The 17,765-nt window shown below is 42.2% G+C and overlaps 1 protein-coding gene across 2 annotated transcripts in view; it reads right to left on the bottom strand.

Annotated features, from left to right (window-relative positions):
* The window catches only part of ACVR1 (activin A receptor type 1), a 143,190-nt gene that overhangs the window by 89,637 nt on the left and 35,788 nt on the right, over nucleotides 1-17,765 (bottom strand). Inside the window, exon 1 of one of the 2 annotated variants that reach the window (XM_058300891.1) lies at nucleotides 7,605-7,643. The exons of the other annotated variant lie outside the window; for it this stretch is intronic. The gene's annotated coding sequence lies outside the window, so the exon portion shown is untranslated. Of the gene's footprint in view, nucleotides 1-7,604; nucleotides 7,644-17,765 lie in introns of those variants that run through there. 2 annotated transcript variants of the gene reach the window in all.

Raw genomic sequence — 17,765 nt, 5'->3', positions numbered from 1 at the left:
GAAGAAGAGGCCATGGTGATGAAGACGGAGAATCTCAAGGGTTGAATTATTAGGTTGAATCAAACAAAACTGTCAAAATTTCACCATTTTTGATTCATAAAATTAGCAATTTTTAAATAAATATTATAAAGGGCTCTGCATGGAGCCTAGACGGAAGGAGCCTGGAAGGAACATGAAAGGCAAAAAGCCTCATATTCACTCCCCCATTGGAGGCAGCTTAGAGAAAATCCAGACGCCAGATGGGAAGGCTACAGCCTAAAATAGAACACACCTCGCAGTCAACTCCTCACTAGATAGGAGGTGTGATTTCAGGGAATGGCAGGTACCACAAAAGACAGACAGACACACACAATCACACACACTCCTCACTCATAGGTAGCCCGCATAACTCACTCTTCTCTCTCTCGACCTCTCCCCTTTCTGCAATCTCCTTTTCCTCTCCCATTTATTTCTCTACATGAAGCCCAATGGTGTCTCTTGCTAACCAGTTTGTGAAGGAAATAAACACAGCCATTTCTGGTCAACTGATGTTACTGATTACATAGCAAGTCTTTCTGGGGACCTTTTAGAGCAGTTGGTAGCTCAATAAAGAAATAGAATGGGTCACACCTTCTTTCCCCCCTTATTTTTTTTATCTTCCCTTCATACTGCATGTCTTATTTTCAAAACCTGTCAGCCATCACCCAGTCAGGGTTTGTGGTTTATTCATGAAGTCAGAAAATTCCTGGATGAGATCTGCGTTATAAGACACTCCACTTACCTAAACCCAAGAAGCTCTATTCCAGCTACGTGAAATGTCAAAAAGCTTCTTAAGGAGGAATTAGAGCACTTTGCGTAGGAAGGATTAAGAACAGGCATAGGTAAGAAAGGACATCATGCCATTTCTTCCATTCTCCCAACCCACTGCTCCCTAAGCAGAGTGAGAATTCTCTAGCAATCAGATCACCTTGCTCAGTGTGTTTCTCCAGCTTTCATGTATGTTAACCCACTCCAAGAGCACCTCAGCATTCTGCACTGCCATGAGACATCCATGGTTTAGCTGTTGTCTCACAGTAATGTGGTAATCCTCGATGATTATCCTCACACTTAATACTATAGAGGCTTTCATTAGTTGCTGATCTCAAAGCACTTTTACAAGAGTTCGCAGGGATGCCACCCACCTGGTCGACGACCAGACTTTCTGGTTTCCTAATGGGATGCCTGGCATTTTGTTTCTCCTAATCTTTACTACTCAGGGTTTCCTGTGTAATATATCCTCACTAGACAGATACTTAGCAAAACTTCAAAGGGAAGCTTCTTGAAATTTAAGGACTCTGTGTAGGCAACGTCCTGCTTTATCTGCAATGCCTTGTCTGATATCACACCAGACTTACTTAAATATCTGTGGAGTGAATGAAATTTAAAATTACAAAAAAACAAAAAGGATAAAAAAGTTTAAGCTCTATCACTAAATGACGCCTAGCCTAACCTTAAATTCAAAGCCGTAGCAAAAAGTACCAAATATCCTCATTTGAGAGGAACAGGTTAACACAGGAAACATAAAGAAGCATATACAGAATATTTAAAAATTCCTTTATTTCATAAAAGCAGTCTTCACTTTAGAGTGGAAGGAGTTTTCTTAGTATATTTATCAATGAAACAACTCCTCCAAATCAAGATCAAGTTTCCAAAACTATATCTACAGAATTTTCAGATACATTGAGGGGTATTGCTACAAGAGGAGGAGGTACCAAAATAAAGAACTAGATCTTTTAAAAACCATTCTTCCTATGCCCTCCTGAGAATACTTGTCAAATACTAACCTAAACAATTTTTTACTATATTACTCTCCCTAATTAAGACTCAACAAGAATACACTGAATAAAAGGCAATCAACAATTTAATTGTTTAATTATTATTTGCCCAGAGGCACACAGGCATTTCCAAGGCTAGACAGGCAACTGCTTGATCCCTGTGCACAGAGAATAAGGTGACAAACAAAGAAGACTGAGAAAAGTTAAATAAATAAATGAAAGTGAACAATGTTTTATGCAGCCTTCTTTTCTTGTTATTTTGTTTTTATATATGTGCAAAGTATCCATAATTGTCAGACTGGCTGAGCATTTTATAAGAAGTACTTGTCTGTTCAGCAAAGAGTTACCTGAAAAACAAAACCAGAAGCTTCCTAAAGAGAAAGATAGCCTCTTATATAATAACTTCCTAGATAAACAGTGAGGTTAATTTAAAATTAAAGTCAAGGATCAAAGAGGCCTTGGATCTACATGGACTGAGGAGCTATGAGAGTTAGAGTTCTTCAACTCTGCTTTCTCATCTCTACAGGATTACTGCAGGGAATTATCAAGATGGAGAAATCCTGAACTAATGGATGAGACATCCCCTGCACCATAGCTGTGTCACACATTGTCACTTAACCTTTCAGCTTCCACTATTCCTGGCTTTTATATGTAACTGAGGGTGGTGGCCCAAGTTCATTAAGTTTCACTCCAGCTCAAAGATTCTCTATTTAGATATTTCTTTCATAATCACCAGCAGGGTTCCTAGTGTTATGCTAACAGGCAGAGTACTTCTTAAATTAAAGATGATTTTCTAATCTAATCTCTATTGAGATGGCCCCCAACCCACTTTAAAAAGATGTAAAAAAGCAATTTTCATTTAATTTAGCAGTTCAGCTCTTAACTCAGAGGTTTCTTTCCATTTAATTTGCTTACCAAAAATTTACTTGCCAATTGAAGGATAACTGAGTAAGGAAAATGTACAAAAAGCAGAAGAGCAATGAGTAGAATGAGCAATGGGCATGAGAATACATCCAGGTTCTCAAGACAAGGGAAGTAGATCAACAAAACTAAAATCGTCACCTCCACACCACTCCCCATGCCTGCCTATTTTCCTGTACGTCCTGTATCTCCTGCAATGGTACTACCATGAACCTTGAGGTCCAAGCCAGAAACTAAGGAGATACCCTTAGAAACCCCACCACTTGGCTTAATTCCAGCCTTTATTCTCTCTAGCCAGCAGCTACCCTCTACTGCCTGCTCCTTGGTCTCCTCTCTGTTCCTACCAACAGTGCAGTCAGCCCTCCACTTTGAAGCGGCTTCTGCTCCTTAAAGCCGGCACTGGTTCTCCTCACCACACGCAGACTCCTGATTTTCCTGAGCTGGCCCTTGAGACCTCTCCAACCTCACCCAGTGCACTGCACAGGCACCCTTCACTGAAATCCCACATTAAGCTCCCTGAGGATGCCATGATCTTGTTCATCTCCTGCCCTTACATTTGTCTGCCTAAAATGTCTTTTCCCACCTAGCAAACTCCTTTGCTTCATCATCAGCTCAACAATCACAAAGGAAGTCTTTCCTAAAAACAGCCTCCATGCCCACATCATGTCTGAAATGCACACCCCTTCACCTCATTCCTAACTCAACAATCATGGGTGTACCCTGATAAAATGATTCAAAGTGCTTCTAAGAAGGGCCCTCCAAGAGAAATATGAATATCAAAATGAAAAAAAATAATTACACTAATGGGAAAAAAGAAGACAGGCCTACCAGAATCCACTTTCTATGGATTTTTTATTTTAATGGGTTTCTAATTTGAAGCTAAAAAACTCCCCCAAACCCTAAGTTATAGGGAGTAAGGGAGAACTAAAAGTGCTTTTTATTTCATCCAGAAAGATAATGTGTAAACTAACTGTATATACACTAAACATAGCTTCCTACTGACTTACATTTGAAAATAAGGAAGTATTCCCTACTCAACACTTCAGAACATAATATTTTTCTAAATTATATACATATATACACACGCAGGAGAGTAACTTGACAGCAATACTCAAAGACCACGCTAACAGCCTAGTATTACTAGAAAGTGAGATGCTGTCAGTAACATGTAAGATGGGACACGCTTCACCTTACAAGAAAATATTAAGTTTTTTCCCAAACTCCATTTGGAGTCATTCCCTCATACAATGCCCATGGCTTAGCTCACTCACTTGCTGGCTTCCTTCCAGGGGTCTTCAGTCAAGGTAATGGGGCTGCAGTATGAAAGAGACATGTTCTTTTTCCTGCCACGACAATGCTGGCTTCTTAAATGGCTCCTCCCTCCCCCTTCCCCTCATTACCCATTTTCCCAATCCCAACTTGTTTATACCACACAGTGGGGATGAAAAGAACAAATACATAAATTGCTATATAGCTCAACTTAACTTTAAATAAGCATAAAGAAGGCAACAGAAAGGAAGCAATGACCAAAGTTAAATGGTAAAGACAAGAGAAGGAAGAGCCAAGGAAGAGGTGCCTGTTATTAGCACTCACTGGCTGGGACTTCAAGTTCACACATGCAACCGCTTCATGCATGCATCATTTCAAATGATGATTGCACTGATTCATTTCATAAGCTCAAGCACACCTGCAATGAAGATGGCCTAAAGTCTTGAGACACAAATGTTTCTCCAAACTGATGGAGGTGGCACAGTTTTTATTTTTTTTGTAAAACTAAGTATGTGTTTAGAAAAATATATAAATACTGTTGTTCTCATAATACAAACAGGCAGAAGAATGTGAGATTTTTGTTTAACCAAAAATGGGCATGGGTTTAAAAAAAAAAATTTGAGGGCTCACAGTTCTGGAGGATTCAGTGACAGAGTCAACCAACACTGGAGCTCAGTCCTTACCCACTGTGAGGCTAGGGCAGGAACTCAGCCTCTGCCCGCACTGGGATCACTGAGCCCAATTCTGGACTTCTACTTTAATGATCTTAGCTTTAAAATCAGTCTTATATCCTAATGGTTTCATTTGGAGGTGATGAAATGTTCTAAAATTAGATAGTGGTCATGGCTGCACAAATCTGTCTATATACAAAAAAAAAAAAACTTTTAAAGGGTGGATTTTTGTTGACACGTGAATTCTGTCTCAATAAAACCAGTGATAATTTTTTTTTTTAAATCAGTCTTATCACTCTTAGAGCTTTTTCTTTTTCTGTAGCACTGAGACCCTGAGTGCGTGCTGTCTTGTGCCTGTTGACTATGTGTATAGACCCTATCTTCCAATCCTTCTGGTTTTGTGGAACTAGCAGAGGCAATGGAATCACACGGCTTGGTGTGGCTTGCGGCTTGCGCCTAGGTCGTCACTTCCTATGCTCCAAGATCATGGACAAGTTTTTCTCTAAGCCCGAGTCCTCATTTATAAAATTGGAAGATGCCACCTACTTCTCAGATAAGGATTTCTGAGAATCTGTACATCACCACCAAGCTCAGTAAATGGCAGAAAATTAAAATGGAATGGCCCAGGAGAAAGGACATTTCAGTTGTTGGGGAGAAAATGAGAGAGAGGCAGAAGCAGGAAGGGCCTGCCTGGATGGTGGCAAAACCTTCTGCAATCCTCTTCTGGGTTCCAATAACAGTTTTGGGGATGAGTTGGGGGGGAAAGGAGAGGGAGAGAGGGCACGCTCCCAGGAGCACATTATCTATCTATGATATGTAAATCTCCGAATTCCTTAACTCAACTAATTTCATATAAGTAACCACAAAACAGACATTTTCTATTCCTTTAACCTTCACAAGGGTCATCAACCATCCAGCCTAGTGGAATTATAGCCTTTTGATTTTTGGTTACTGTTAATGAGAACACGGTTTTGCACCAGGATTCATTTGCTTATAGATTAATTTTATATAATATAACATGTCTGAAGTTGATTACGTTAGCAGTCTTTTCATTCTACACCTATGATGGAAACAATCACTTTTCCAATCATTTATTGTACTGCAACTCTTAAGAAGCAATTTACCCGACAATAAATACAAGCATCTTTATTTATCATCGATAACCCAAATTGTCAACTGGGCCAGAATTACTAAGAAGAAATTAATTCTTCATAGTGGTTTTAATAGCATTCATACTTAAAATGCACTCTATTTGTCCATGCAACAATTAAAGAAATATGTGGGTGGTGTGTCTGTGTTTCTCCCCTCGAAAAGCAATTCAAGAGGAGCTAGTGAACCCCAAATTGTCAGCCCTAAACATCCCAGACATTCCCCCAGGTAGAGGCCAGCTAAATTCTCTCACTAAAAGTTCCTCCAGAAACCAATGGGTTAACAGACTGGCTAGTGCACAGGCTGGGCATCCTTTATCCCAGTGTCCCAGATGTCCAGCCAACAGGAGAGCTCAGGGAAACAGCACGAAAGGACTACCCAAAACACCAGGGCTGGAAGACTAGATGAGCCGCCATTCTTAACCTTGGCTGCACACTAAAGCGCCTGGAGATCTGTATTTTCTAAACTCTCCACGTGCCTCAAATGAGTAAACCAGCGTTTAAAATCACTGAGTCAGAAACAGAAACAGTTAATACCCTCCGGATTGTTTCAGTAAGAAGATAGGACAGGAAAGTGCAGCATGTATCTAAAAAGAAGATAAAAACATTGGCAATTGCCTATGTTTACCATTTGAACTGTCAACAATTCTGAGAAAAATTCAATTGAGCTTCAGGTCAGTAAACCCTGGTCCACTTTATAAACAATTTGTCTCCTTGATTATGCGTTTTCACTTTTGAAATCCGAGGGGGAAATGATGATTCTCCATAAATTTCAGGATGCCTTATTTTCTAAAACTGGTAGAAAGGAACAGGCTAGTTCTGTCAGTTTTAATTTTGAACATATTAAGTATTTGAGGGAAAAACTCTTAGATAACTTTTACCATTTTAGTTGTGTCAAGTACAGCATTTCTGTTGGTTCTACCAGCGCTGCTGTGCAGTCAGGTTTATTTTAAGACAATACATATTAGCATAAATTCAAGTCTCTTAGAACCAAATTTAGGCTGACTTACCAAAACCGTGTGGTAGCCTTCCATCACTTTCCTCTTTGGCCATACGAAGAATGGGTCAGATAAATGTCTAGAAGCTACTTATTTTCAATATATTTTTGTATGAACTTTCCAAATGCAAAAAAAAAAAAAAGCTTTAACTTCTTCCAAGTTATGTCAACTCCTAATGCCGCTGCCACAGAAAGCAAATAAACGAATACTCCACTTAAGTAGGAACAGGCCAGGTTTGGGAAAAGCCTCCACATGTGACTATGTTTCCTCTCTAGTGCTAGATGTGTGGTTCCCAAGCGTGGGGTTTATTATACATCAAAGAAATAGCGGGAAACAGACTTGGCCCAGCGGATAGGGCGCCCGTCTACCACATGGGAGGTCCGCGGTTCAAGTCCCGGGCCTCCTTGACCCATGTGGAGCTGGCCCATGCGCAGTGCTGATGCGCACAAGGAGTGCCCTGCCACGCAGGGTGTCCCCCGCGTAGGGGAGCCCCACGTGCAAGGAGTGTGCCCGTAAGGAGAGCCACCCAGTGCGAAAGAAAGTGCAGCCTGCCCAGGAATAGCGCCGCCCACACAGAGCTGGCGCAGCAAGATGACGCAACAAAAAGAGACACAGATTCCTCATGGACAAAAGAACATGCAGCAGAACACGCAGCGAATGAACACAGAGAACATACATCTGGGGCAGGGGTGGGGGCGGGGGGGGAAGGGGAGAGAAATAAATAAAACAAATCTTTAAAAAAAAAAAAAGCAAAAACAAAGAGATAGCAAGAGGGGAGGGGATTTGGCTCAAGTGGTTGAGTACCTGCTTCCTGCAAGGGCGGTCCCAGGTTTGGTTCCGCATACCTCCTGAAAAAACAAACAACAAGCAAAACAAACGGAAAAAAACAACTCAGGGAAGGGGATGTGGCTCGGTGGCTGAGCGCTGGCTTCCCACATACAAGATCCCAGATTCAATCCCTAGGCACCAGTACCTTAAAAAGAGAGAGAGCGAGCGACAATGGTAAGGAAACTAAATATCACTCACTTATTTACTGCCACCTCTCAAAAACAGTATGAATTCATGAATATACATGCATATGTATGTATATATATTATATGAATATATATATTTAATCCATTTATACTACAACACAACTAAAATCTTTATGAGACCCCTAATTTTTTTTTTTAGGAAACTATCAGCACTCCACCCACCACCCCATGTATCCTTCTCAATAACTATCCCCTTCCTCCCTCTACATTGTGATTAAAATCCAGAAATGAGCCAGATTACCTGAGTTAGAATTCTGTCCCTGCCATCTGCTACCTTTAGAGCCTTAAGGCAGGTAGAACTCATTTCCTTCATCTGCAACAATGAAATAAAAATTACACCTGCCTGAGTTATTGTAAGGACTGAATGAGTTACTATGTTAAACACTCAGAACAGAACCTAGCATCTGATAAGCACCATTAAAGGAAGCTGTTATTATTACTGAGACTCCCATTATTAGAACCATAATCTTGACTTTTGTGATACTCATTTCCTTTCTTTTCTTAGTAGCTTTTACCTTTCAACAATTAAAAAATATCATTAGCTTGCCTTGTCTTTGAATTCCCTTCTCTCACTCTGGAAGACAACAGAATGCAAGGGAGCATATGGAGCTGAATAGGCTCTAAACTTCTTTACCTTCATCATGAGCAATGAATTACAATCTAAGTCTGCCCCATGGCAGGGCATAAGAGCAAGGATCCCTCAACCAGAAGCGTTCATGGACGGCATTCAGGGAAGCCTTTAGATTGAAACCAGTATCTGGATTCCACCCCCTACCAAGGAAGGAGGGGAGTGAACAGAAAACCGAAAGCAAGTCTCCAGCAACCAACCAGGCGACTATGCCTTCCACCTCATATACTGTACTATTCTTTATCTATATGGACATACACAAGCCTCTAACAGGAATACTACGGAACCATTTAAGCTACCATAAAGTTTAAAAATGAAAGCCAAGTGTCACACCTGGAACTCATCAGTCCTTTAAACATAAGAAGTGTATACAGTGATGGCCTGGCATTTAGAAAGAGGCAAGCTTGTATAGGAGTACAAGCTAATATTCATCACTGAAGAATCATATTTCCTCAAAACGGTCTCTCTAGAGTTTGCCCTCTAAATAAAAAAATTTTTCAATACCAGGAAAGGCTACATACTTTAAAAAAAGAAATGCCCAAGAAAAAAGCTTTATCTAAAGGAGCAGTTTGCCCATACTCTGTTGACTTCAGTCACAAGGCAGAAGAAACCACACTTGGGCCACTTGGCAATATGGTGTGGCATGTGAGTGGCAGTTCTGCACCCGCAACCTCGAGGTCACTCACAATCCATATGTATTTCCAAAGGGAAATGGCAGGTTGCACTTTAAAGTAGAATTCCTGCTCCTCCCAACACAATTCAGCCAACGTCTTCACTCAGAAACCTTCCACTTCAAGAAGGTAACCTGGTCGAGAGGCACTCGCAGCTGGTCTTTTTCTCAAAATTCACTTCCTGGGAGGAATTGGGATACCCGCCCCCATGTTCTCCCCTCCCCAGCTTTGCCCACAGAAAAATGACCACCACCCTCTGACGGCAGGACTTTGCCTCTTCAGCTCTGAGTCTTCAGCCCCGTCATGAGCCCTGACATGGGGAACACAGTGAAGAGAGGGGTGTCAAAAATAATGAAATGTCTCACCCCTCCATGCAGCCTTCCAGGATTGATTTCAGAGCAGCATTCTGACAGGTCTAAAGTACACCTACCTCACCTCCTCTTCTGGATTCCCACTGCAATTATGTGCAATCAATACCATATTATTGGTTCACACAATTTGTTTTGTTCCAGTTGCACCCAAGAAGAGAAGGAACTGGCACTCCAGCCTTGAGTAAGTAGCAACTCGTCAGGCTTTACGTTTCTTTCCCTTGTAAAATGCACTTGACACCAACCATGTAAAAGTCTGTAGCACAGGGCTTAGCACAAAAGTAAACACTCAAATAACTGTTCTCTCCCTCCTGTATACCATAAATATCCAAGTCAAAATAACTTAGTTTTTAAACTCACAGGAAACAGTGGAAGGGTTAGGTGGCTGGATCACCCCTCCTTTCAATTTCCAGGGCTGCTTTTCTACACCACTCAAAAGCACTTCTTTCCTTGGAGATCTTAAGCCCTTACCTTGCCCACAAAGATAGTAAGCTCCCAAAGTGGGTCTCCTCTGCCACAGCTTTGCCTGGCAGAGGGCCTCAGCTAGAAAGCTTCACTCAGAGGGGCTCAGAAGTACAAGCACAATGAATTCTAACTAAACCAAGCCTTTGCCATTTTCTTACAGTACCTTCTAAAATGAGATCCTTAAAAAAAAATTTTTTTACTACTACTATTTTTGATCATGAATATTCAAAGGTATCTGGGCAAAAGAGTCAAGCTTTACATCTGTAACAAGTCATTGTTTTCTTGGTTTATAAGCAGAACTATCAACTTTAAGGACTGTAGCTACTAAGATACATTTTGTATAAATTAACAATTTCTATTGTGGCAAACTCAAACCCACCCAGACAAATAGGCTTGGAAACTACCAGCCAACTTCATTCTGTGAGTAACCATTAAGTTTTAATCAGATGTGATTCAATTTCTGGAACAGTAACCATTAATAAGAAGGGCTCATTAAGGCAAATGGGCAAAAGCTGGAGGAGGAAGAGGAGAGGAAGAGGAAGAGGAGGAGGAAGAGGAGGAAGAGAACAAAAGAACCACCCCCACACTAATCATTTAGCAGAGACTTTCGCCTAGAGTACCGCTGTCCCTCTCTGCAGCTGTTGTCCCCTGCAGTTGGCACGCATCGCTGCCAGTCTGGGACCAGCCTCCAGTGAGAATAGCATTGTTGTCCTGGCTACTTAGGCAGAGCACACACCATTAATGGAGTTTTTATCTCTCCATTTTCCTGTCAGTACAGATCCAGCCAGTCTGACTCTGTTATTATCATTAAGAAAGCTTTCCCCCCGCTCCCCACACATACTCTTTAATCCAAACAACATCTGGGAACTTCAGCCTCTATCATGTAAAAGGGAAACAGATTTAGAGGAAAAGGGGGGAAGAGGTACTAGTTCCAACCATATTAAAAAACAACCAGATTCCAACAGCCAAGCTTATCTTGAACCACCCAGTATCTCTGATGCTACTCACTTCAGAAAGAAGTACTGTCTATCCACTGCCCTGGCTTTACAGCTTCTGTAGACTCTTGCTGTATGAAAAAAAAAAAAAAAATTCTATTTTGAAATTTAGCATTTTTTTCAAGAAAAACAAAATTGTCGTACAGCTGCCCTCGAAGGAAAGTTCAGTTGGGATATAAAAGGCAAGAATAATATTTCTAAGATGATTTCTAAAAGAACACATTTTTCAAAAGGGAAAGCTAAAGGCCCTTTTTGAAACATTACTACTGAGGACATCTCTACTGTACAAACTAACTGGCGCCATTAAACCCAGAAAATATGTCCTCCTCTAACAGACAGCTGGCTCCTCTGGAGTTTAAGTGTGCTTTTTGCTTAGATCATGCTCAGTGAGTCATGGAATCAATACAGGAAAATGCACAGGGCCAGCCACACTGCAGGCTCACAGAGGCACAGGTTTCAGCCGCATAGCAACTCCGTCTCTTTGCTCAGATGTGCAGTCCTGCTGTTTCCTGCCTGGGGGAGAAATGCACACCACCGATTCTATGTCATGCCTTGAACTCATGCTCTGGGGTCCCCAATATTGGCCTTCCAGCACTGTATCCACATAAGTAGAGCCTAAAAGTTACAGACCTCAAGCAAGCAGGTGTCAAGCAATCACTTCCCAACCCATCATGCTTCTCACCCCCCACTGGATTCTGAGTTTCCCAAAAAGTTGCAATTACTATTCTTAGGTTAGAAGGGATTTACGTCCCCAGAAGTGCTCACCTCCAAGCAGAAGACACAATCAGAACAACTGAACACTTTCGGAAAGCCACAATTTGAATGTCAGCAAAGGTTAACAGTTTATTTTTAATCTATTATCTTTGTTCCATTCAGAAAAAAAAAAAAAAAAGTGGGGGGGATCACTAACTGTCTGAGCCACAGGCTCCTGCTCCCTGGAAGCTGTGCCTTGAGCCCCCAGCAGTCTGCTGTTAATGACAGTCTCAGTAACCTGATCCGCTCACAGTGGGAGACTTGAGTTAGCACTGGCCTCTCTCCGGTCTCCTTTCCAGTGTCCCACCCTGCAGGGCCAGCTGTTTCTGACAGCCAAATTGCTGTGTGCACAGCAATGAATGCTGTCAGAGAAGGAATTTTCATTTCTATAATGCATAGGCCTCCATGGACAAATTAAACAGCTTATGGTCCTGGCTGCAGGATGCAGCTCTGGGCTTGAAGTGCTGCCAAAACGCAGTCTCTCCTCCCCTCTCCCCAGCCCCAAGCTGACAAGACAGTCACCCAAAATGAGTCTGAATGGCCAGAGTGAAACGGAACACGTGTTTGCAGGGACAAACAAAACATATGTCAAGAATATCTGTCTAAATACAATCTTTGATGTGACGGCACAGAGTGAAAGCTAATTAAGCTAATGTCACACCACAGAGCCACGTAGCATGGCATCCATTAAGGCCTACTGTAATTTTATACCCTGCAGTGAGCATCCCAGGGGCACCCGCAAAATCACCACCCCCCATGCCCACCCTCACCCCCTGGCTTCTGACAAATGCCAGGCTTGCCAAGAAAACGCACCAACAACTTCCTGAAAACGAAGGTGGTTACCATCAAATAGTCCAGGAGGTCCAAGAAGAGTATTCTTTCATGACAATAACAAAGGCCCCTGACACGTGCTTTTACTCTATCATCTTGTAGGAACTGTTTGTTTCCCCAGCTCTACCCACCTCCCCGACCGGCAACAACCCCCCTGAATTTGGTGTGGGGACCCACCCCCTGCTATCCACGCTGGGGTGCATTTGGGGAGCGACTAGACTAATTGGCAGACAGCTTTCAGCTCTGGGGTGGGACTGATCCAGTAAGAGTGACTCTTGGGAGAAGTGGGTGTGGCTCAGTGGCTTCCCATGTACAAAGTCCCAGGTGTTCAATCCCCGGTACCTCAAAAAATAAAATAAAAAGTAACTCTTAGGACTTTACAGGATCTACTAGAAAAGAACAGAATCTTCTCATTACACTTGAACTTGGGAGAACCTGCCACAGCTAACTTACAAACACAAAGAGAGACAGCATGCACAAAAATGGAGCCAACAAAGAGGAGCTGGGGGAAACAGGTCCCATGGATACTTTTGAACTCTGGTAAAGCAATTATGAGGCCTGCCTTACCTTGGACCCTTCACTATGACAGCCATTCGATTCCCATCTTACTGAGGCTGGAGGACTGTGGTTTTCTGTCACTCACAAATGCAAACTAACAAATGAACCATCACTCTATCCTAAAAGCACCCAAGAGTCAACACAAATGCATATATTATATCTTACCATGTAAACAAGACCATCTGGGGGAAGGGGGTATTTTTGGTTGTTTTCTGTAAGAACTTATTCTTTCACCTTTTCCTTCTAGTCCTCATACCCGAATGTGGGCTAAAATATGCAAAGCATCACCTAATTTTGGCTCCTTCTGCAAGACAAGTCTATATATCTGACGTGAATTCAAGGAGAGATGAGGAAGCTAACTTTATGATCTGCATTGCCTTTTGCCATCATAGATATTAAGGCAACTAGTACATGCGGCATAAAGGAAGAGGACTCTGGTTAACAAATGGTTCATCAGCACCAATGAACTCAACTCAGTTTAAGGCCAGGAAGCCATCACAGCCTGAAGCAGAGACCGGGAGGGGACACCTGCTCTTCCACTGGGCACTCAGATCAGCCAATGGCAAGCAACTGCAGGCTGTGCAAGTCCAAGGCCATCACAGCCTACATTCTGCTGCCCTCCACTTTATCATTAACTACTGTCTAGCCAACAAGGGCAGGGTTCCAGGTCAAGAACACCAGGAACTTTAAGGTAGGAGGCATATCCAGACCCAGGGTGGGCTCACAGCCACTCACTACAGGCTATAAATATCCCCCTGGCTTCAGTCCCAACAGCAACCACAATTCCTGCTCCCTTGTTGCTAGTAGAATGGCAGGCCTTTTCTCCAAGAAATTCAACACAACCAGCCAGGTATTGCAAAAATACGAAAAGTGTATATAAACTTCCTCATTGCCCTGGCATGCCTCATTTCTTACCCTCCTGTTGTCCGTAGTCCGTAGATCTGATCCCCAAAGATCAAAAAGAGGAGCCTTTAAAGTTGGATATTCTGTAAATATGATCTCAGTTTGGAGCTAAGAAAATAGTACAGAAAATAGAAAAAAATATAGTACAGGTTCAGAATTGTGATAGGAAGGAAAGGAAAGGAAAGGAGGGAAGGATAGAGGAAATAAAATCTACTCACTCTTGAATCCTCTCCATCACAATCATCAGGAATTTCAAACCCTTACATTCATCCGTTCATCTGAGGATATAAGAGAGTGGTGGCAAGAAGGGAAACCTGGCCTGCTTCCTCCCCTTGGGGAAGCAAAAGGATACAAGGCCACTACGACTGATTAGACTGATTAGACTGATTACGGGGAGCTCTGGCAAGGTGGTGTCACTTAAGTGGACACTCCCCAGCTCTCCCGCAAAAAAATAGTTGAGAAGGGGCAAAATCCTACCCAAGTTAGCTGTTTTGGGAACCCAGAGCAGAAGGCTTCAGGGCATCAATCTGGAAGGAACTGGACAAAGAGATAAAGAGCCTAAGGGAAAACCTTGGTGCTGGAGTTGGTAGGTGTATGTCCAAGAGACTTGAGTCTTTGGGCTGTCCATGTGCCCGCTGCGCCCTGAGCAGCAACTGAGTTGCAACGCCTACTCTCCAGGTCATTGGACTCACCCAGGACAACTAACAAGGAGGTGAGAATGGACAACCACCACACCAAGGAACTAGAGAGTCTACAACTGCAAGCAAGAGAATCTCATCCATAGGCCGTATGGGACAGAAGCCCCCTCTCAATTATGAGATGGAGTGAGCATCACCATCCCAAAATCCTCAGGATTAGGGAATGAACTATGGACGAGAGTAGACTTACTGGTATTCTACTATAGACTTACCATGATTCCAGCAATGGAAGAACTTATACCATTGATGTGGAGGCAGTGGCCATGGAAGGATCTAAGGGAAGGGGAGGGAAACAGGTATAATACAGGGACATTTTTGGTACTTGGGAATTGTCCTGAATGACACTGCAACAACAGATACAGGCCATTATATATCTTGCCATAACCTACAGAATTCGGTTGGCAAAGCATATAAACTACAATGTAAACTATAATCCATGCTTAGTGGCAACGCTCCAAAATATGTTCATCAGTTGCCACTAATGTACCACACTAATGAAGGATGTTGTTAAAGTGGATAAATGTGGGTGGTGTGGGGAGCGGGACATATAGGAATCCCCTATATTTTTATGTAACAGTTATGTAATCTAAATATCTTTTTAAAATGTTTTTAATTAAAAAAAAAAAGACTGATTAAACAGGGAAATTACATCAACTATCACCCTTACCAAGCTGCTTCTGAGGGCCAATAAATGGACACAATTCTCAAGATTGACTTGTGTTTAAGAGATTATTAAATCTACCCTTTGCCCTAAGTGCAGGGATCACTACAGTTCTAGGAGGAATCATTATAGAGAAATATGCCTTGCTACAAACACTGTTAAGAAAATAGAAGGAGTCCCAGCCATCCAAACACTGAATCACTGGAGAAGGTTTTATGCACCATTTCATCTCCAGCATTTGGCACAGTGCTGGCATAGTCGGTGCTCAAACATGTAACTGCCCCCAGCATGGATGGATCTCTCTTCCCAAAAACTTCTTTACCCTTAGCAAAGGCCAAGCCAGAAATAAACTACATTTGGTACAGAGGGTATTCCAAGCCCTACCAAGTTCACTGCCTTCCTCCCTGTGTTCATCCATGTACTCCAGCAAAATGTAGAATGAGCACCTACCACAACCCAGGAACTGCTGTAGGCACTCGGGGCACGTAACAGCAAACGTGCGGCTTACATTCAGACAGGAAACTCCACAGGGAAGTTCATCTACCCACATTTCCTGCTGCATGACTCCACATCTGAGAAGATCCCCTCCCTGTAAGAACATACGTCCCTAGGTAAGGAATTCTTCAGGTAATGAAATCAATGAACTCTGGCAAAAGTCTTCAACAAGCAGTCACAAGATCTATATTTAAAGTCCAGTGATGATCCCGTTTACTCAATTTCTACCACTTTGTGCCCCAACCCCTTTTTATTGTGCCCCCTGGGAAAAAACCCAAAGGTGATCTGATAGACACAGGGGCTTAGAGAGGGTAATTTTAACACAACAGTCTCAGCAGGGGACTGTTCTATGGCTCAACTACTGTTTTGTTTTTTTTTTAGAGATTTATTTTATTTATGTACTCCCCCCTCCCTTGTTGTTTGTGCTCACTGTCTGCTGTCTGCGTCTGCTTATTCTCTTCTCGTCTTCTCTTTAGGAGGCACCGGGATCCGATTCTAGGGCCATCAATGTGGGAGAGAGGCAATCGCTTGAGTCATCTCGGGTCCCTGGTTTGTCGTGTCTTTGTCTCTCCTATGCATCTCTTTTGTTGCACCAGCTCAAGGTGCGGACCCCCTCGCCACACAGGCCAGCTCACCTTCACCAGGAGACCTTGGGAACTGAACCCAGGACCTCCCATATGGTAGATGAGAGCCCTATCACTTGAGCAACATCCACATCTCTACTGTCATTTTTTATCATTCCAAAACCCTAAGAGGCAGCTGTATTAATTGAAAGTTTCCTAATACAAAGAACAAAGCATTTAATCACATCTCTATAATAAAGCCATGAGATATAGAACGAACCTCTCAGACTTTAACGGTCACAAAATTACTCATAAAAATAGGCATTTAACACTAATTAAACCACTCTTTTAAATTCTATCCTCCCACTGAATTTTGGAGGTTATAGGCCTTGAACTGATGGGAAACGTAGCTTTACAGAGCTAGCATGACAAATGTTCTAGAGCAGTAATAAAGTCAATAAGCATACTTTTATTCATGTCAGTTTTCTTTCTGCAAACTAACCAAGTAAACACCACATAGCCAAATTGTAATGATCGACATATTCAATACTGCATTATCCAACACACTAATGGTCTCTTTTCTAAATTCTGCAAGTTAAGACTTACTGCGGGTAAACTGGAAACGTTTCTTAATATTGCTTGGTGCCTCAGTTTTTCCTGCAAAATAAATAATAACAGCAGCCACAATTTACTGAATCTTCCCCATAGCATAGCATTGCTATGCTAGAGATCTGCAGGCACATTACCTCACTTAATCCTCCCACACACAGAACAACAGGAATTATACCTTCATTTAGCAGCTTGGAGAGGTTAAGAAACTTTCCTAATGTCACCAAGCTCACAAGTGGCAGTGGGAAATTCAAACTCACACCTGCATTCCTTTCTAGCCATGACATAATGGGTGAGATTAAGGAAGACCTATGTGCCAACTGTCACTGTAAGGAATGGCTATGTTTCACAGACTTGAGCAGATACATTAGGATTCATGGAAATAGTAAAAATCACAAATAAATACACCATAAAGGCTGAAAATAAGTCACCTTCAAATGCTTACTACAAACCATCAGAGCACAACTTAAACTTTAATATGGTTAGATTGCCAGCATCCACTCAAAGTAAGACTGAGACAAAAGAAAAAGAAAAAAAAGAAGATATCAACAGATAACCTTGAACTTCAGTCAAAGGAAGACAAGAGAAAATTTGTGGAAACAGCCCAAGAACTGTGCTCACTGCAAAGCTTTGGAAAGCAGCCATGCTTCCAGGTCAGCTAGAGGAGAGAGCCTATGGGGCAGGTCATACTGTGAAACCACCTATTTCTAGAAAGCAAGTCTGGCGACTGCCC

This window comes from Dasypus novemcinctus, chromosome 7, assembly GCF_030445035.2.
Source record: "Dasypus novemcinctus isolate mDasNov1 chromosome 7, mDasNov1.1.hap2, whole genome shotgun sequence".
NCBI classification, from domain to species: Eukaryota; Metazoa; Chordata; class Mammalia; order Cingulata; family Dasypodidae; genus Dasypus; species Dasypus novemcinctus.
This window is presented reverse-complemented; position numbering and strand designations above follow the sequence as displayed.